The sequence below is a fragment of the Dromiciops gliroides genome, chromosome 2 (assembly GCF_019393635.1).
Source record: "Dromiciops gliroides isolate mDroGli1 chromosome 2, mDroGli1.pri, whole genome shotgun sequence".
NCBI classification, from domain to species: Eukaryota; Metazoa; Chordata; class Mammalia; order Microbiotheria; family Microbiotheriidae; genus Dromiciops; species Dromiciops gliroides.
The window spans coordinates 445,118,695-445,137,827 of record NC_057862.1 but is presented as its reverse complement, the minus strand read 5'-3'; the positions used below and the strand labels follow the sequence as shown (position 1 = coordinate 445,137,827).

Sequence of the window (19,133 nt, the reverse complement as noted above, 5' to 3'; positions counted from 1 at the left end):
GGGGACATACCTGGGGTCATGCAGTCAGTGACTGTCTTGTGTCTGAGTCTGGGTTTTGGCTGGGATCCCCCTGGGTCCAGGGTGGATGCTTTGTCCACCGTGTCACCTAGCTGCCCCATGATGACATCTTTAGGGTTAAATTGAGGGGTGAGGGGAATGCACTGGGAGAGAGGGAAGGGCAGAAGTGAAATCCTACATGAAAGAAACAGGAAAAGCCTTATGGAGTAGGGGTGGAGCAGGGCAGTAAATGAATTTTACGCTCATCAGAAAAGGCTCAAAGACCTTAAACTCATCAGTGTTGCCTCAAGGAGGGATTAACATATACATCCAACTGGGTAGAGTAATATATTTAATCTGGGCAGTAAATGAACCTAACACTTATCAAAACTGACTCGAAGACCTCAATTTCATCAGCATTGGGTCCAGGAGGGAATAAAGTTAAGGGGTAACAGGAATGCACTGTGAGAAAGAGTAAGAAAGGGAAATGGAGAAATGGAATGTGGTAAAGTAGCTCACATAAAAGAAACAAGAAAAGACTTCTGGAGTGAAGGGGAAGATGGGGAAGGAGCAGGGGAGAGAGTGAGCCTTGCTCTCATCAGAATTGGCTCAAAGAGATAATAACACAGACACTCAAGTGGATATAGAAATATATTTTTCCCTGAAAGAAAGTGGGAGGGGAAGGGGATAATGGAGGACAGGAAAAGGAAGGGAGGGGGCAGTAAAAAGCAAAACACTCCTAAGGAGGGATAGGGTGAAAGAAGATAGAAATCAGAGTAAATATCAAGGAGAAGGAATAAGATGCAGGGTAATACTGTTAAGCTATAGTAACTGTGGAAGAAATGATGAGTAGGATGACATCAGGAAGACATATGAAAAATTCAAGCCATCAACAGAGGAAGAACTGATGATATTTGAATACAGATTGAAGTTTAACTTATTTGTTAGTTCCCCTTGCTAAAGTTATTTTGTCTATTTTCTTTTACAACCTGATTAATGTAAAGATGCTTTGTATAACTTCACATATATGACATATTGAACTGCTTGATTGCATGGGGAGGGAGGACGAAAATTTAGGAAACAAAGTTTTAAAAAAATCAATGTGAATAAATCTTTTTTTTCTTTTTTTACATGTAACTTGGGGAAAATTCTAAATAAAAAATTAAAATAAAATAATTAAAGTCGAAGAAATGGAAACTAATGACTCTATGAGAAACCATGATGCAATAAGACAAAATCAAAACATTAAAACAAAAATAGAAGAAAATGTAAAATTCCTTACTGGAAAAACAACTGACCTAGAAAATAGATCCAGTAGAGATAATATGAGTATTATTGGACTTCCTGAAAGCCATGACAACAAAAACTTGGACTACATCTTTTCTTTTCTTTTCCTTTTTTTTCTTTTCTTTTCTTTTCTTTTCTTTTCTTTTCTTTTCTTTTCTTTTCTTTTCTTTCTTCTTTCTTTTTTATTTTGGTGAGGTAAGTGGGGTTAAGTGACTTGCCCAGGGTCACACAGCTAGTAAGTTGTCAAGTGCCTGAGGCCAGATTTGAACTCAGGTCCTCCTGATTCCAGGGCCAGTGCTCTATCCACTGTGTCACCTAGCCACCCCTGGACTATATCTTTCAAGAAATTATTAAAGAAAACTGCCCTGAAATATTAAACCCAGAGGACAAAATAGAAATTGAAAGAATCCACTGATAACTGCTGAAAGAGATCCCAAAATGAAAACTCCCGGGAATATTATAGCCAAATTTCAAAGCTCACAGATCAAAGAAAAAGTATTGCAAGCAGCCAAAAATAAACAATTCAAATACCATGGAGCTGCAGTCAGACTTACACAGAATTTAGCAGCTTCCTCATGAAAGGATTGTAGGGCTTGGAACATAATATCCCAGAATGCAAAACAGTTAGGATTACAACCAAGAATCACCTATGCAACAAAATTGAATATATTCTTTCTGGGGGGAAAATGGGACATTTAATGAAATAGAGGACTTTCAAGCATTTCTGATTAAAAGGCCAGAGATGAATAAGAAATTTGGCCTCCAAATAAAAGATTCAAGAGAAAAATAAAAAGGTAAAAAAGAAACAAGAAAGAAAAATTGTAAGAAATTTAATAAGGATAAACTGTTTCTAGTTCTATATGAAAATATAATATTTATAAGTCTTAATAAGAGCAATTAGGAATATATGTAAAGAGGATGTGGTCATAAGGTAATATTGAAGGGATGATAATATTTGTAAGTCTTAACTTTACTATAAAAATAATTAGGAGTATATATAGACAGAATGTGTGGTCATAAGGTGACATTGATGACACAACACACCAGAAAACAAAATAAAGGGATAAAAAGAAATTTCATGGAATAAGGAAGAGGGGAAAAATAAAAAGATGTGAATTGCCACCCCCCCCACACACACACACAAAGAGTCATTATAGAACAATCATAATGGAGGGGAAGAAAGGTTCATGGATGAGTATTAAACCTAATACTCAACAAAGTTGGCTCAAAGAGGGAATAACAAATACATTCATTTGGATATAAAAATCTACCTTGCCCTATAATGAAGTTTAAAAAGGGATGGTGATAATAGAAGGCAGATGGGGGAACTAATACAAGGGAGGGGACATTGGGGAAGACACTGATCATAAGTAAAATACTTGTGAGAAAGGTTAGGGTAGGGGGTCAGAGTTGGGGGGATAAGCAGGTGAAAAGTAGCATAGAGAGAAATAAAGAGTCATCATAACTATAAATGTGAATAGGATGAACTCTCCCATTAAATGGAAACAGATAATGGAATGGCTTAAAAAAAACAAAATCCTACAATATGTTGTTTACAAGAAACACTTTTAAAACACAGAGATACACACAGGATACATGTAAGGTGTTGGAACAGAAACTATTATGCTTTAGCTGAAGCAAAGAAAGCAGGGGTAGCAATAATGATTTCAGACAAAGCAAAAGAAAAAAATAGATCTGGTTAAAAGAGATAAAGAAAGAAAGTATATGTTTCTAAAAGGTAACATAGATAATGAAGTCTTATCAATACCCTACATGCATCAAATCATCATGTACACTTTGGCAGAACATAAACTAAAATTGAAATAATACAGAGAAGATAAGCATGGCCCCTGTGCAAGGATAACATGCACATTTGTGAAGCAAAGAATAAATCATAGAAATAATTGATGATTTCATTAAAGAAAATTACAATGATGAGACAACACATCAAAATTTATGGGATGCAGTCAAAGCAGTTCTTATGAGAAAATTTATATTCCTAACTGCTTACATCAATAAAATATAGAAAAAGCAGATCAGTGATTTGGGCATGCAACTAAAAAAATAGAAAATGGACAAATTAAAAATCCCCAACTAAACACCAAATTGGAAATACTGAAAATCAAAGGAGAGATTAATAAATTTGAAAGTAAGAAAACCATTAAATTAATAAATAAAACCAGAAGTCTGTTTTATGAAAAAAATAATAAAATGGAACATTGGTAAATTTGATCAAAAAATTGGGAAGAAGAAAACCAAATTACTAGTATCAGAAATGAAAGAGGTAAACTCATTACCAATAAAGAGGAAATTAAGACAATTATTAGGAACTCTTTTGCCAAATTATATGCCAATGATTTTGACAATCCAAATGAAATGGATGGATATATACAAAAATATAAATTATCCAGATTAGCAGAAGAAAAAAGGAGATATTTAAATAATCCAATTTTAGAAAAATAATTGAACAAGGCATCAATGAACTTCCTAAGAAAAAATCCCCAGGATTAGATAGATTCACAAGTTAATTCTACCAAACTTTTAAAGAACAATCAATCCCAATACTATATAATTTGAAAAATTAATTGAAGAAGGAATCCTACCAAATTCCTTTGATGAGACAAATATGGTGCTGATATCCAAATCAAGAAGAGCCAAAATGGCAAAAGAAAATTTTAGACCAGTCTCCCTAATGACTATTGAAGCAAAAATTAAAAAAAAATACTTACAAATACATTACAGAAATAAATCACAAGGATAATACACTATGACTAGGTGGGATTTATACCACGAATGCAGGGTTGGTTCAATATTAGGAAAATTATCAGCATAATTGACCATATCAATAACAAAAGCAACAGAAAATCTCAATAGATGCAGAAAAGATTTTAACAAAATACAGTACCCATTCCTATTAATAACACTAGAGAACATAGGAATAAAAGAAACTTACCTTAAAATGATAAGTTCTATTTATCTAAAACCATCAGCAAGCATTATCTCTTATGGGGATAACCTAAAAGCCTTCCCAATATGATCAGGGATGAAGCAAAGATGTCTATTATCACCTCTATTATTTAATATTTTATTAGAAATATTAACTATGGCAATAAGAGAACAAGAAATAAAAGAAATTAGAATAGATAATGAGGAAACAAAACTATAACTCTTTGCAGATGATATGATGTTATACTTGGAAAATCCTAGAGAATCAACTAAAAAGCTACTTGAAATTATTAACAATTTTAGCCAAGTTGCAGGATACAAAATAAGCCCACATAAATCATCAGCATTTCTATATATTACCAATAAAGTCCATCAACAACAAATAGAAAGAGAAATTCCATTTAAAATATTGGTGGCCAATATAAAATACTTGGAAGTCTACCTCCCAAGACAAATACAGCAACTATATGACCAGAACTACAAAACACTTTTCACAGAAATGAAGTCAGATCTAACCATTTGGCAAAATATTAATTGATTGAGGGTTGGCAAGCCAATATAATAAAAATGACAATCCTACCTAAGTTAATTTATTTGTTTATTGCTATACCAAATAAATGATAAAAATATTTTACAGAGCTAGAAAAATTAATAACAAAATTCATCTGGAAAAACAAAAGTTCAAGGATATCACAGGAATCAATAAAAATATGAAAGAAGGTGGTCTAGCAGTACCGGATCTCAAACTGTATTATAAAGCAGTAATAATCAAAACAATCTGTTACTGGCTAAGAAATAGGTAGATCAGTGGAATAGGATAGATAGAAATTACACAATAATAAGTGGCTATAGTAATCTAGTATATGATAAACCCAAAGATCCAGGCTTTGGGGGGAAAAATAACTCATTGTTTAACAAAAACTGCTGGGAAAACTGGAAAACAGTAGGGCAGAAACTAGGTATAGACCAATATCTCACATGACTTATACACACAGGATGATACCATAAGCAAATTAAGGGAACATGGAATCATTTATCTGTCAGATTTATGGGCAGGGGAATAATTTAGTACCAAAGAAGATATAGAGAATAAAATTAAATGTAAAATAGATAATTTTGATTATATAAAATTAAAAGGATTTTGTACAAACAAAACTAATGTAACCAGGGGAAGTAGAAAACTGGGAAAGAATTTTTGAAATAAATATCTCTGATAAAGACCTCATTTCTCAAATACAAGTTATTCCCCAATTGATTAATGGTCAAAGGATATGAACAGGCAGCTTTCAGACAAAGAAATCAAAGTTATCTATAATCATATGAAAAAATGCTCTAGATCATTATTGATCAGAGAAATGCAAATTAAAAAACTCTTAGGTATCACCTATCAGAATGGCAAATAAAAAAAAAATGAAAATCATTGGATGTTGTAGGCGATGTGGGAAAGCTGGAATGCTAATTCACTGTTGATGGAGTTGTGAAAAGATGTAACTATTCTGGAGAGCAATTTGGAACTATGTCCAAAGGGCTATAGAACTGTGTATATACTTTGATCCAGCAATACCAGTGCTAGGCTTATATCCCAAAGTCATCCCCCTAAAGAGAAAAAGTCTTACTTGTACAAAAATATTTATAGCAGCTCTTTTTTGTTGTGGCTAAGACTTGGAAACTAAAGAAACAATTGGGGAATGGCTAAACAAGCTCTGGCATATAATGCTGATGGAATATTATTGTGCTATAAAAAATGACTAGCAGGATGATTTCAGAAAGGCCTGGAAAGACTTGTATGAAATGATGTATAGTGAAGTAAGCAGAACCAACCGAACATTGTACACCAAGAAAGCAATAGTGTTTGATGAAGAACTGTGGATAACTTGATTATTCTCAACAATAATACAATGATTCTAAACAATCCCAAAGGACTATTGATGAAACATTCTATCCACTTCCAAAGAACTGATATTGATCGAATAGACTGAAGTAAGCTATTTTTCACGCTTTCATTTTTTCCTTTTAATTAAGTTTCTTGTACAACATGACAAATATAGCAATGTTTTACATAATCAGACATGCATAACCCCAAATAAATAAATAACTTTCCTGTTAAATTGCTTTCTAGTTTTCCCAGCAGGTTTTGTCAAATGAGTCCCTTTTCAAACAATTTCTGTTTTTGGATTTATAAAAACATGAGGCTATCTTTCCCTTTTCTTCTGGATTTTATTTATCTAGTCTGGTCCATTGATCTACTTTTGCTTGAAATAGTGTAAAAATGATTGCTTTGTAATAGAGTTTGATTTCTGAAAATGTGAACTCCATCTTCATTCCTACTTGTAGCTTCATTTTTAAAAGTGTCCCCTACAATTAAACTGTGCATACCCTTTGATCCAGCAATACTACTGCTAGGTCAATATCCCAAAGACATTACAAAATGGAAATGGACCTATTTGTACAAAAATATTAATAGCTACTCTTCTTGTGGTGGCTAAGAATTGGAAATCGAAGGGATGGCCATCAATTGGGGAATGTCTAAACAAGCTCTGGTATATGATTATAATGGAATATTATTGTGCTATAATAAATAATAAACTGGATGATTTCAGAAAAACCTGGAGGATTTACATGAACTGTTGCATAGTGAAGTGAACAGAATCAGGAGAACATACATGGGAACAGCAATATTGTTTGATGAAGAACTGTGAATCACAGCTATTCTCAGCAATACAATGACCTGAGACAATCCCAAAGGACTGGTAAAGAAGCATACTATCTACCTCTAGAGAAAGAACTAATATTGTTTGGATACAGACTGAAGAATTCTATTTTTCACTTTCTTCTTTTTCTTTTTTTTCCAAGTCTTCTTATAGAAAATGACTAATGTGGAAATGGTTTACATGATTGTACATGTATTGCCTATATCTTATTATTTGCCATTTCAGGGAGGTTGGGAGTACAGGAATTGAGAAATAATTTAGAAATCAATTCTTTAAATAAAATGTTTTTTAAAATTGTAAAATAAAAACAATGTAAATGGGAAAAAACAATGACAAAAAGCCTAAACACTATGTAATTATTATGATCCAGTTTGCTCCCAATAAAAAGAGAAGGAAAAAGTGTCTCCTAAAGAGGTCAAATACTTGACAGAGAAGTGTATTTAGTTGTTAAATGGCTTGGTCTCTGATCCCCTTTATATTCCCTTCTTCAGATTGGTATTCTGCTCCCCAAAATTCCATTTAAGAAAGGTGCTGAGGCCAGCCATCTCTTCACTTCTTAGGAGGATGCAATCTGGTCTCCATCCTCCTCACTCTTAATGAGTACCCCTCTCCATTTTCAATTTCCTTGTATATGTTGTCTTCTCTCATTACAAAATAAGCTTCTTTAGAGAAAGGACTATCTGTCTACATGCTTGTATTTGTAGCCTCAGCACCTAGCAGAATGACTGACATATGACATGTGCATAATAAATACTTATTTACTGATTGACTGACTTCTACCACCTTAAAGCACTCTTTTGTCTGCAGTTATTTATGTGTTAAGGGTAGGAATTACTCTATAAATCTGGCTATCCTGCTTTAAGAAGGTCAAATCACTTAGCTAAGTGTCTAACTTTTCCAACGAAGTTCCATTGTAAATGTGATACAGTTTAATGTAGTATCTCAGTGTGTGACTGAGTACTTCCATATAGTTCTAGCTCCCTTTAAAGAGAAAGGAATTTTCAGAGGGAATCAGGGAGATATAAGTCCAAGCCTTGATTTTGCCACTAATTTACTGTATAACTTAATTAACAACAGCAGCACCTGGAGCTAGCATTGATACAACACTTTAAAGTTTGTAAAGAGATTTACATAGGCTGTCTAATTGGGGGAGATCCTACCTAGTATAGGAGACCTTCTCTGATTTGCTATTTGTCATGGTTGACTCTCACCACAAAAATTTCTTCCTACTTACTCTGTTGATTTTGCTTTTATTTACCTGCGTACATGTACTTTCCCCTCTGTACCCATTAAAAATGAAAGCTTCTTGGGGACAAAAACAATTTTGAATTTTGTTTTTGTATCCTCAGAATCTAGCACAGGGCCGGACACATATTAAGTCCTTAATAAATGCATACAGGGCAACTAGGTGGCACAGTGGATAGAGCACCAGCCCTGGATTCAGGAGGACCTGAGTTCAAATCCAAACTCAGACACTTAACACTTATGAGCTGTGTAATCCTGGGCAAGTCACTTAACCCCAATTGCCCCACAAACAAACAAACAAACAAACAAACAAACAAACAAACAAATAAATAAATGAATGAATAAATAAATAAATAAATAAATAAATAAATAAATGCATACAGCATTTAAATGAAATGGAGTTCTAATCCCAATTTGCTGTTGCAACTGCTACTAATAATGGTGATGATGGTACCACCACCATGTGGGAACAGGATAAGTTATATAGCATCTCCTGTCTGCTAATGGTATAGTACTGAATATTGTTTTCAGTGAGCCAGTGGGAGATGAAATTCCATCCCGCAACTTTTATCTGAACACAAAAGAACATTATATACATCTGTGAAATTGGCCATAAAACTACGGATAGATAGATAGATTTATATAAACATTTATATATATATATATATATATATATATATAAATAAAATATAAACATATAGAACAAATAGAACACACACATATATATGTACATATATGCATCTATATATATACATATCTATATGTGCATATATGTGTATATATGTATACACACACATATAGATATATAGATATATAGATATAAAACTTTAGGGGCCAGCTAGGTGGCACAGTGGATAAGGCACTGGCCCTGGATTCAGGAGGACCTGAGTTCAGATCTGGCCTCAGACACTTGACACTTACTAGCTGTGTGGCCCTGGGAAAATCACTTAACCCTCATTGCCTGGCCAAAACACACACACACACACACACACAACTTTAGGATAGTGCCTTGTCCCAAGACAATTTCTATCTGTATTCCACTGAAGGTATGAGGCAAAGAAGATTATAACAGCAGTAGAAATAGCAGTAGTCTCCACTCACTCTATAAGGCCCTGTAAAGTTTACCAAAATATTTTATAAACATTATTGCAGTTGAGCCTCACAAAACCCTGTGAGGCAAGTGCTAGTATTATTCTAATTTTACATAAGAGGAGCTTGAGGACTGTTGTGGACCCAGAGTATCCCAGAAGTTTTCTGGGGCACATCAAGGAATCCTCTCCTTGAGAAATAAAACAGAGGACAGAGAGATAAGAGGAACCAGTTCAGACTGAGCTAGCTCCAGGACCGCCACCCTTCATTCAAGTCTCCCTCAACCCTGGGGTGACAAGATTAGGTGTGGCTGCTTCCTTTGTGTTGAAGAGATCTGCAGCAATCCCTCACCCAATCCCTCCAGCCACCGCCAGTGGGGGATGGTCCTCCTTCACTAAAGAACTTTCCACAGTCAGATAGTCACCCCCATCAGTCCTCTATAAAAGTACCTGCCAGTCTCCTGCCCCAGGAGATTGGTATCTCAGAGCCACGCTCTATGCCTTTCTACCCATAAGAAGTCCAAGGATTTCTCCTGGTTTCCCTTCCCTTCCCTTCCCCTGCCCTTAAATAAACTACCATCTTATTGTAACTGCTTTTGTGTGCAAGAGGGTGTAATTCTTTAAAGATGAATGCCTAAGAACCCTAACCCCTAACCCAAACCCTGTACTCCATCCCCGCCCTGCATGACAAGGACCAAAGAGTTTATATGACTTATCAGTGACATAGATAGTAAATGGCCAAGATGGGATTCAAATCTAATTCCAAATCCCACACTCTATCCTGTAACTATAATTATATGACCTTGTAAAAGTCATTGCCTCTTTCGGAGCCTTAGTATTCTCCTCTGTAATATTAGGATGTTAGTAGAAATTGTCTCTAAGTTTCATTTGTCACCATGCCTCAGGAACCCCACCATCCTAGAATTTCTGGGATCTCTCCACCCTGGAACATCTTTCTATCCTTCTGTTCCTTTTCTTCCATTTTCGCTATCTGTTTTTCCTCTCACAGTTCAGCTTTTGATTCCCTGGATCTTGCCACTATGATTCAATTTCCTCCTTACTCTAAAATTTGCCTTAAAACATGGGGCCTTCTCCATGGAACATTCATTTGCCCCACAGTCCCCTTTTCCAATACTTGAATTCCTTCTGGGACCTCCCTTTTGGAAAGGGGCAAAAGATGACCACCCTTCATTCCCCTCCCAGTTATGCTTTTGACTCTCCAAACTATGACACATGTACCTGTGCATGTACTTCACCATTATTCCGACATTTCACATCCCTTTTATATGGTGTCTTTTTTGGAAACTCATTGAGGGCAGGAAGTGTTTTTCTTTTAGCTTGTGTTTGAGTCCCTAGAAGTTAACAGAGTACCTGGCACATTCAAGCACCTAATTAATGTTGTTACCTGTCTGCCTTCTAACTTTAATGCTTTATGACTATAATATAATTCTATGGTAAGCCCATAGTCATGTTATAGCTAACTGAGTTGCTTATTCCAGTCCCAAAAGAATAGTCAAACTCTTTTTTTTCTGTTCCTTCTTTGCCAATTTCCCATTTATTTTATGGGAAAAAAATTGGCTCTGTAAAAACAAGGAGGTAGATAAATAAAAAATAAAAATTACTTTTAATAAACCCATTGTATGCCTACTGCAGAGCAGAAAATAGCCACACCTCCCAAGTAATGAAATAGAGCTCTTTGTTCTGCTATAGGTAAAGGTGCATTACAGTTTCTAGCACAGAGGATTTCTTGTTTTGGTGTGTGTATATATGTGTGTGTGTGTGTAATTTTTTTCAAAAAAAATTTCTTTTCTCAAGAAAAAAAAAAACAACTTTTGCTGAGAGCCATACATGGGGCAAAAAAGAAAATGCATTGACTTAGAATATAACTTGAAAAAAAGGAAAAGAAAAAAAAACACTAGAAGATGGGGGAAGGGACTAGAAGAGAAAATGAAGCATTCTTTATTTTTTGAGATCAGAAAGGTTGTTGTTGTTGTTTTTGTTTTTTGCTGTAGCCAATGTGATATCATTATTGCACCAGCTTGTGATATGCTCCCCCTCCCCAAAAAAGGAAAGGTCTTAAGTTGTCAATTTCAGCTATCTAGCTATTATGATGTATATTCCATAAGTTTTCCCTAACTTTTAATCATTAGCCATACATTGGTATAGTAAGTGATCTATATTTTGTATCAATACGGTAGTTCTTTCAGAGCCAATGATGTACTTACTGACTATGACTAATAGACCTAGTCTCAGCATTGATTGTTCAGTCTACCCTGTATCACTGAACTTCTGTAATCACAGGAAGGGAGCTAAAGTGGCCATTTTAAATCAGCAGTAAACAGTTTCCTTTGTCTCTAATTCAATGATGCACCCACAACTTCCTGTTACCTCCAAACTGTCAGAGCTTGTCAATTGCAAGTTGAGTTCCCAGCCACATGATAAAATTGGTCCTTTTTTTTTTTTTTAAAGAATGAGGAATGCAATTAACATTCCCATGTCATAGAAATAAGAGTTGGATATTCTGAAACAAGTCTTTAGGGGGTAGGGGCCATATCATCCTTATGAAGAACAATGGCAAGGATCTTGGGAGTCACCGATTATGGAATTTAATTTGTTTTCCAAATTATATCATTATTATGTCATAGATTTAAGATTCACAATCCTAAGGAAATTTACATCATCAAATTAACATCATCTTCTCAATTTAATCCCAGTAATCTCCAACACACACACACACACACACACACACACACACACACGCACACACACACATGCACACACATACAATTAAGCTTCGGTATCTCTGAATTCAAACTTTCCTATGAAGCATATCCAAGTTTTCTTTAGCAATAAAGCCTTTACATATTCTGAAAAGGATAATATCTGTCTTTACTAGAGCATACCAAATCCTCAACCTTCCAGAGAGTCAGCAGTCACTTATGAATATCCCAAGAGGAGAGACAGTACAAACTTTTCATGAAACTTGGCAAGCAAGCTGGCAAAGAAGGATGAAAAAGCTTCCTTTCTCCTCAACTAAATGAATAACCATTTGCTGGGCCTGCTACCTCAGCATTACTGTGATTGCTTAAAATTTGAATCTTCAAGGTGCAATGATAGGGAAACACAAAGAAAGGATATATATGGTCCAGTCACTTGACAAGATGCTATTACTGTGAGACAGTGGGGAATTTTGCACCTTTTTCATTTATGTCTATTTGTTTGTTTGTTTGTTTGTTTTTGTTTTTTGTTCTTTTTTGCTGTTCAGTTATTTGAGTCTTGTCCAACTCTTCATAACCTCATTTTCTTGACAAAGATATTGGAGTGGTTTGCCATTTCCTTTTCTAGCTCATTTTGCAGACAAGGAAACTAAGGCAAACAGGGTAAAGTGACTTGCCCAGAGTCATACAGGTAGTAAATGTTTGAGGACAGATGTGAACTCAGGAAGATAAGTCTTCCTGACTTCAGATCCAGTGCTCTATCCACTGTGCCACTTTGCTGCCCATATCTCATCTTTACCCTGATTGCAGGGAAAGAAAAAAAAGCAGTGGCATGAATCTTTATGAAAAATCATCTTCTACAGATTTTACAAGTTGACAGAAAGACAGAGTTCATCTAGTCTAACCCATACCTAAACAACAGAAATCCATTATATAGCACCTTTGACAAATGGTCATCTAACCCCTGTTTAAAGACTTGTGGGCTGAGGAACTTGTCTCAGCCCAGGGAAGACTGCTTCACATCTAGGAATTTCTAATCCTGAGAAAGTTTTTCTTATATTAAGGCAAATCTAACTCTTTAAAACTTCTATTCATGTTCTACACCTCTCTCCCTAGAAAAGGCAATGGTTAAGTCTATGCCCATATGAAAGCTCCTCCATATCAAAAGCAGTCAAGATGACTCCACCTTCTTAAGTCCACTCTTCTCCAGAACCAATGTTATTTAAAGGGAGTTGTGAAGCCCCACATCCCAGCTATAATCCCCACCCACCTGTTGCCGAAGACAATAATTCCATCATTAGGGATTCATGTCCTTAACTTAAATAATGCAGATATGCAAATAAGGTAGCATAGTAAGTATTATCTGCTTAGCATGAATTATGCTAAAACTCTGATTCTAGATCCAGAAGCAAGATGTATGGGTGGGCATAATGAGATATTGAGAATGGAAATAGATCTGGCAGCAGTTAGTAGAACCCTGGCCATAGGCACTGCTATTTAGAGGTAGGGCTACAGTCTAGAGGAACAAAGATAAAAAAATCAGCTACTGGGGATTAGAGAGAGGGGGAAAAAACAAAGGCACAAGAACTTCAATTGGGGCACAGGCCAAGGCCTGGTTACCAGAGTGGAATCAACAGAAAGTCTGACTAGATGCTCATTATGGTAAATCTACTAGGAATAATATGGATGCCATTGTCAAAACTAGGAGTAAATATTTAGCTCAAGCTTCTTTGACCCCACTATGAAGAATTATCTACAGTGACAAGACTTATTATCTGCAGTGACAAAAATCAAGGCAGGTAGTCTTTTGGTCAGTTTTGATAGGAAGGAGGGGTGGAGATTATGAGGGACACTGGTATGCATAACTGGCAAGTCAATATACAGCAAAGGATAGACCCCTAGGATGAAACCCCAGAGGATGAACTCCCTAAGATGAACCAAACTGTTTCTGGAATTTCAAGGAGATCTTGCTCATGCTACCTGAGAAATCAAGTATCTTAGGTACTAAGGCATTTTTTTCTCTAATTCCTGTTCATCTCTAATATTCACAGAACCAGAATTTTCAGCCTACATGTGCCTTGGTTTCTCATATTGTCATGAAAATTGAAATGGGTTAAAATGAGAGTGTGTGATAACTATATTAATATTTTCAAGCATCTGAATATCCTAAGCACCAAAAAAGAACTCTCTCTCTCTCTCTCTCTCTCTCTCTCTCTCTCTCTCTCTCTCTCTCTCTCTCTCTCTCTCTCATATGCTTTGAAAACACAGTGTAATTCTGTGCATGTTATACCATGCTTGAATATAGTTCCAGAAACATTTTTGACTCTATAGTTGAATTTGATTTTCCTTGTTAGAAAACTAAAACTAACTATGTAACCCAACATATTTCCCTTTTGGCCCTGGCTGCCAGAAAGTTGAGAGCCAAATTCATTATCCAAATGAAGTTTGATCAACTGAACTGCCAGAAAGCGTCTACTCCTTCTGCTCCCCTCACATGGTTTCTGTTCTGTTTGATCATTAAATGTGCTCTTTCACTGTTTTATTTTGTAAGCTACCTTAAATCCTTTCAGAAGCTGGTGGTGTCTTAAATTTACATAAATTTTCATCTAAATTAGTGGAAATTTTTTCTAAGGTTGATAATGGGAAAAGAATTAGCATCCAAATCATAAGCTCACTCCTTTACCTTTTAGACTACACATTACCTGGAGGCCCTGTTATGATCTGAGGAATAAGTGTTTGCTCTAGACATAAAAAGAGATAGAATAAAGAGCTATTTGAAAATAGGTAGGGATCTAGTACATTTCAGTGAGTTTGTTACCTCCACAAATGCATTATTTTTTATTCTTGAAGATAACTATTTGTTTTGTTGAAAGGAGTCATTTATGATATATAAGGTATCCTTCATGTCCTTCAGCTTCTCAGGTATTTTGCCATTCATTCAAATAGGTTTTGATGATAAATTCAAAGTTCTTTTTCCATTCAGATAGTCATGGAATTAATAAGTAAGAAAAATAAAACCCATATTTTCTTGTTCCTGAGATGAATGTAAATATTAAGGGGCCCAGGGCGTCCAGTAGGTCTCTTCTTTCCTTCTGTTGGAAGTACATAGACTATTCTTATCAATATCAATCATTATGAAAAAGTAGAGTGAACTGAGATTTGGTGGCCTAAAGACTAGAACCATCCACAAAAAGTAAAAAATTCCAATGAAATTTATGGTTTCAATGGTTCTTAAACCAAATAAATTAAGAAAATACATCATAGACAAATGCAGAGCTATAATGCCAATTTGATCGTTTCTACTTGTTTGTAGTATATCCTTTATCAATATTATAAAGCTAGCCTGAAGATCTCTAATTGTCTAGAGTATTTGCTGAAGACTGAACAAAGTACTGTATGAATTAAAATGAAAGCATGAAATGTCCTGTCCTCAGGAAGTTTAAATTGACTGTGAAAGACCTATAACAACTCAATGAACAGAAACATATCCATTTCTATGTCACAAAATATTTATAGGAACATGGACTAAATATAAAAGTACTAAGAAAGTATAGGGAGGTAATATTGTCCTAAAGGACAATCAAGGGCACTAGGTTATTTCCCTTCACTCATCTTATTCTCAGTGATATTTTCTTCTCACCATTGCCACTAATTCCTTCCTACTACCTATAAATATGCCCATGTATCCCTCATTTTAATAAATAGATAGATTGAACTTCTGGTGCCAAGATAGCAGAGTAAGGAGGGAACCCTCTGGAACTCTCCCAAATTTCCCCTCCAAATCAATAGAAAATGCCTGTGAATCATTCCAGGAGCAGGGAAGCAGCTTACCAGCCTGGCAGGAAAGGTCTGTCTTACCTGGGTGAGAGGGAAGTGAGGTCCAAGAGCACTAGCACCAGCAGTTTCTGGACTCACAGCCGGGAATCCTGAAGCAGGGTTCTCAGCCTGGGCAAATTACCAGTGAGGCTCCACCCTCTTGCAAATCAGCAGCCCCCTAGCCAAGTGATCAGTCTGAACAACATAGTAGGAATCCTCACCAGGTACCTCACAGCTAGCACAGACCACCAGGGAGGCCTTGACCCCACTAATAACCAGTACTCAAGCCCGACCCAAAGCTGGTCAACAGCAAGTTCCCACCCCAGGGCCTACCAGCAGTCGGACTTTTTTCCAAAGCAAAACACCAGCAGGGGGCTCCACCTCTCAGGTACATATGCAACAAAATTACCCCAAGTATCAAGAGGGACTCAATTACCATATCAACCCAGGACTCTCACACTTGGGCAGATTTGCAACAACATTATTCCTCTACAGCCTGCTAACAGAAAGGCCCTGCTAACAGAGTAACCCAGAAGCAAGGAACCACCCCTGGGGAAGACCAACAAAAAGATCACTCCTTCAGGGCCAGCTACCAGAAAGACTTTGCTAACCTTTGCAACCCATCACCAGGATATCACCCCTGGAGAAGGCCATCCCACACCAAGGAGAGGCCTAAAGGGAGTACTAACCCCCCAAAAAACAGTCAGAAGTGATGCTTACTCTTCAGAAAAGCAAGCAGCTAAGCCCTAAAACCCAGGGAAATCCACTAATAAGATCCAGAGCCTCAGCACAAAAAACTTGGAACAGTGCAGGAATAGAGTCCAACCCTCTCATAAATATATCAAGTCACCAAAAAGGTACAAAAATAAAAAAATTTAAAAAAAGTTTGACTATTGACAGTAACTATGGTGAAAGGGAAAATCAAGGCATAAACTTAGAGGAGTACAAGAGTAATAAAATGGATATAGGTGAGGCTTCAAAGTAAAATGTAAATGGGTCTCAGGCCCAAAAACAATTCCTGGAAGAGCTTAAAAAGGATTTTAAAAGGCAAATTAGAGAAGTAGAAGAAAAAATTGGGTAAAAAAAGTAAAGCAAGAGAACCATGAAAAAGATAAACAAAAATTAACTAAGGAAAATAACTCACTAAAAATAAAACAGATTTAGCTAAATGGAAAAGGAAGTATAAAAGGTCACAGAAGAAAATAATAGGTAGGTTTGAACAAATGGAAGCTAATGACTCTATGAGACATCAACATACAATAAAAGAAAATTTAAAAAATAAAAAATAGAAGAAAATGTGAAATTTCTCATTGGAAAAACAATGGACCTAGAAAATAGATCTAGGAGAGCTAACATAAGAATTATTAGACTACCTGAAAGTCACAATAAAAAAAAAAAAAGCCTGGACAATATCTTTCAAGAAATTATTAAAGAAAACTGCCATGATGTATTAGAATCAGAGGGTAAAATAGAAATGGAAAGAATGCACTGTTTACCACCTGAAAGAGATCCCAAATTGAAAACTTCCAGAAACCTCATAACCAAATTTCAAAACTCACAAATCAATGAGAAAATATTGCAAGCAGCCAAAAATAATTAGTTCAAATATCATGAAGCTACAGTCAGAATTACATAGGATTTGGCGCCTTCTACATTAAAAAACAAAAAAAACACAAGGCTTAGAATATGATACAACAGAAGGCAACAAGTTAGGTTTACAACCAAGAATCACCTACCCAGCAAAATTGAATACAAATTTTTTTGGGAAAATTGACATTTAATGAAATAGAGGTCTTTCAAGCATTTCTGATTAAAAGGCCAGAGTTGAACTAAAAATTTGACCTCCAAATACAAGACTCAGGGGAAAAATAAAAAGGTGAAAAAGAAACAAGAAAGAAAAACTGTAAGAAATTCAACAAGGTTAAATTTATTTATTATTATTTATTACTATATGATAAGACAATATTTGTAAGGCTTAACAACTTTATTATAAGAACAATTAGAAGATGTATATGCAGATGGAGGATGTGGTTTTAAGGTGACTTTGAAGGGACAATAATATCTGTAAGTCCAAACAACTTTATTATGGGAATAATTAGGAGGTGTATATGTAGATATAGGGTGTGGTTGTAAGATGAAATTGATGGGATGAGACCCCCAAAAACAAAATAAAGGGGTAAGAAAGAAATTGCATGGATGGATGGGGGGAATGTAATGGGGTAAATTGTCCCACAAAAAATAAAAAGTTGTGAAAGAACTACCATAATGAAGGGGAAAAGGGTGGGGGAGGTGGCAGGCAAAAATTAAACCTTACTCTCATCAATGTTTGATCAAAGAAATAATAACATAGACACTCAGTTGGCTATTGAAATATATTTGCCCTATAAGGAAGTTACAAAAGCAATGGGGATAATAGAAGGGGAGGGGTGATTGATAAAAGGGAGGGGATATTGGGATGACAGTGATCTGAAGTAAAACACTTGTGAGGAAGAAAAGGTTGGGGGTAAGAGTGGGGTGATAAACAGGTGAAAATAGCATGAAGAGAAATAAACAGTCATCATAACTATAAATGTGAATGGGATGAATTCACCCATTAAACAGCAGTAGATAGCAGACTGGATTAAAAAGCAAAATGTGATAATATTTTGTTCACAAGAAACACATTTAGAGTAGAGAGAAACATGGGGTAAATGTAAGAGGATCGAACACAATCTATTATGCTTCAGCTGAAGCAAAGAAAGCAAGGTTAGCAATCATGATTTCAGGCAAAGCAAAAGCAAAAATATATCTAGTAAAAAGAGATAAAGAAGGAAACTATATCTTGCTGAAAAGTACCATAGACAATGAATTCATATCAATACTTAACAGAGATGCACCAAATGGTATAGTATCTAAATTTTTGAAGAAGTTGAAAAAGTTACAGGAGAAAATAGACAATAAAACTAGCCTAGTGGCAAACCTTAAAATTCCCCTATTAGAAATGTATAAAACTAACCAAAAGATAAACGAGAGGGGGCGGCTAGGTGGTGCAGTGGATAGAGAGCCGGCCCTGGATTCGGGAGGACCTGAGTTCAAACCCGGCCTCAGACACTTGACACTTACTAGCTGTGTGACCCTGGGCAAGTCACTTAACCCCCACTGCCCCGCAAAAAAAAAAAAAAAAGATAAATGAGAAAAAATGAAAGAAATGAATTAAATTCTTGAATAGTTAATTATGATAGATCTCTGAAGAAAATTGAATGGGAATAGAAATGAACATACATTCTTTTCAGCAGTACATGGGACCTACACAAAAATTGACAAAAATTGCTCTCCCTAAAGTTGCC

At 35.7% G+C, this 19,133-nt stretch overlaps 1 non-coding gene across 1 annotated transcript; it reads left to right on the top strand.

The window, feature by feature from the left end:
• Positions 1-3,074: 3,074 nt before the first annotated feature.
• On the top strand, positions 3,075-3,179 carry LOC122744937. The gene has a single exon (XR_006355267.1). It is a non-coding gene; the product is annotated as a U6 spliceosomal RNA (small nuclear RNA).
• The last annotated feature ends 15,954 nt before the right edge of the window (positions 3,180-19,133 follow it).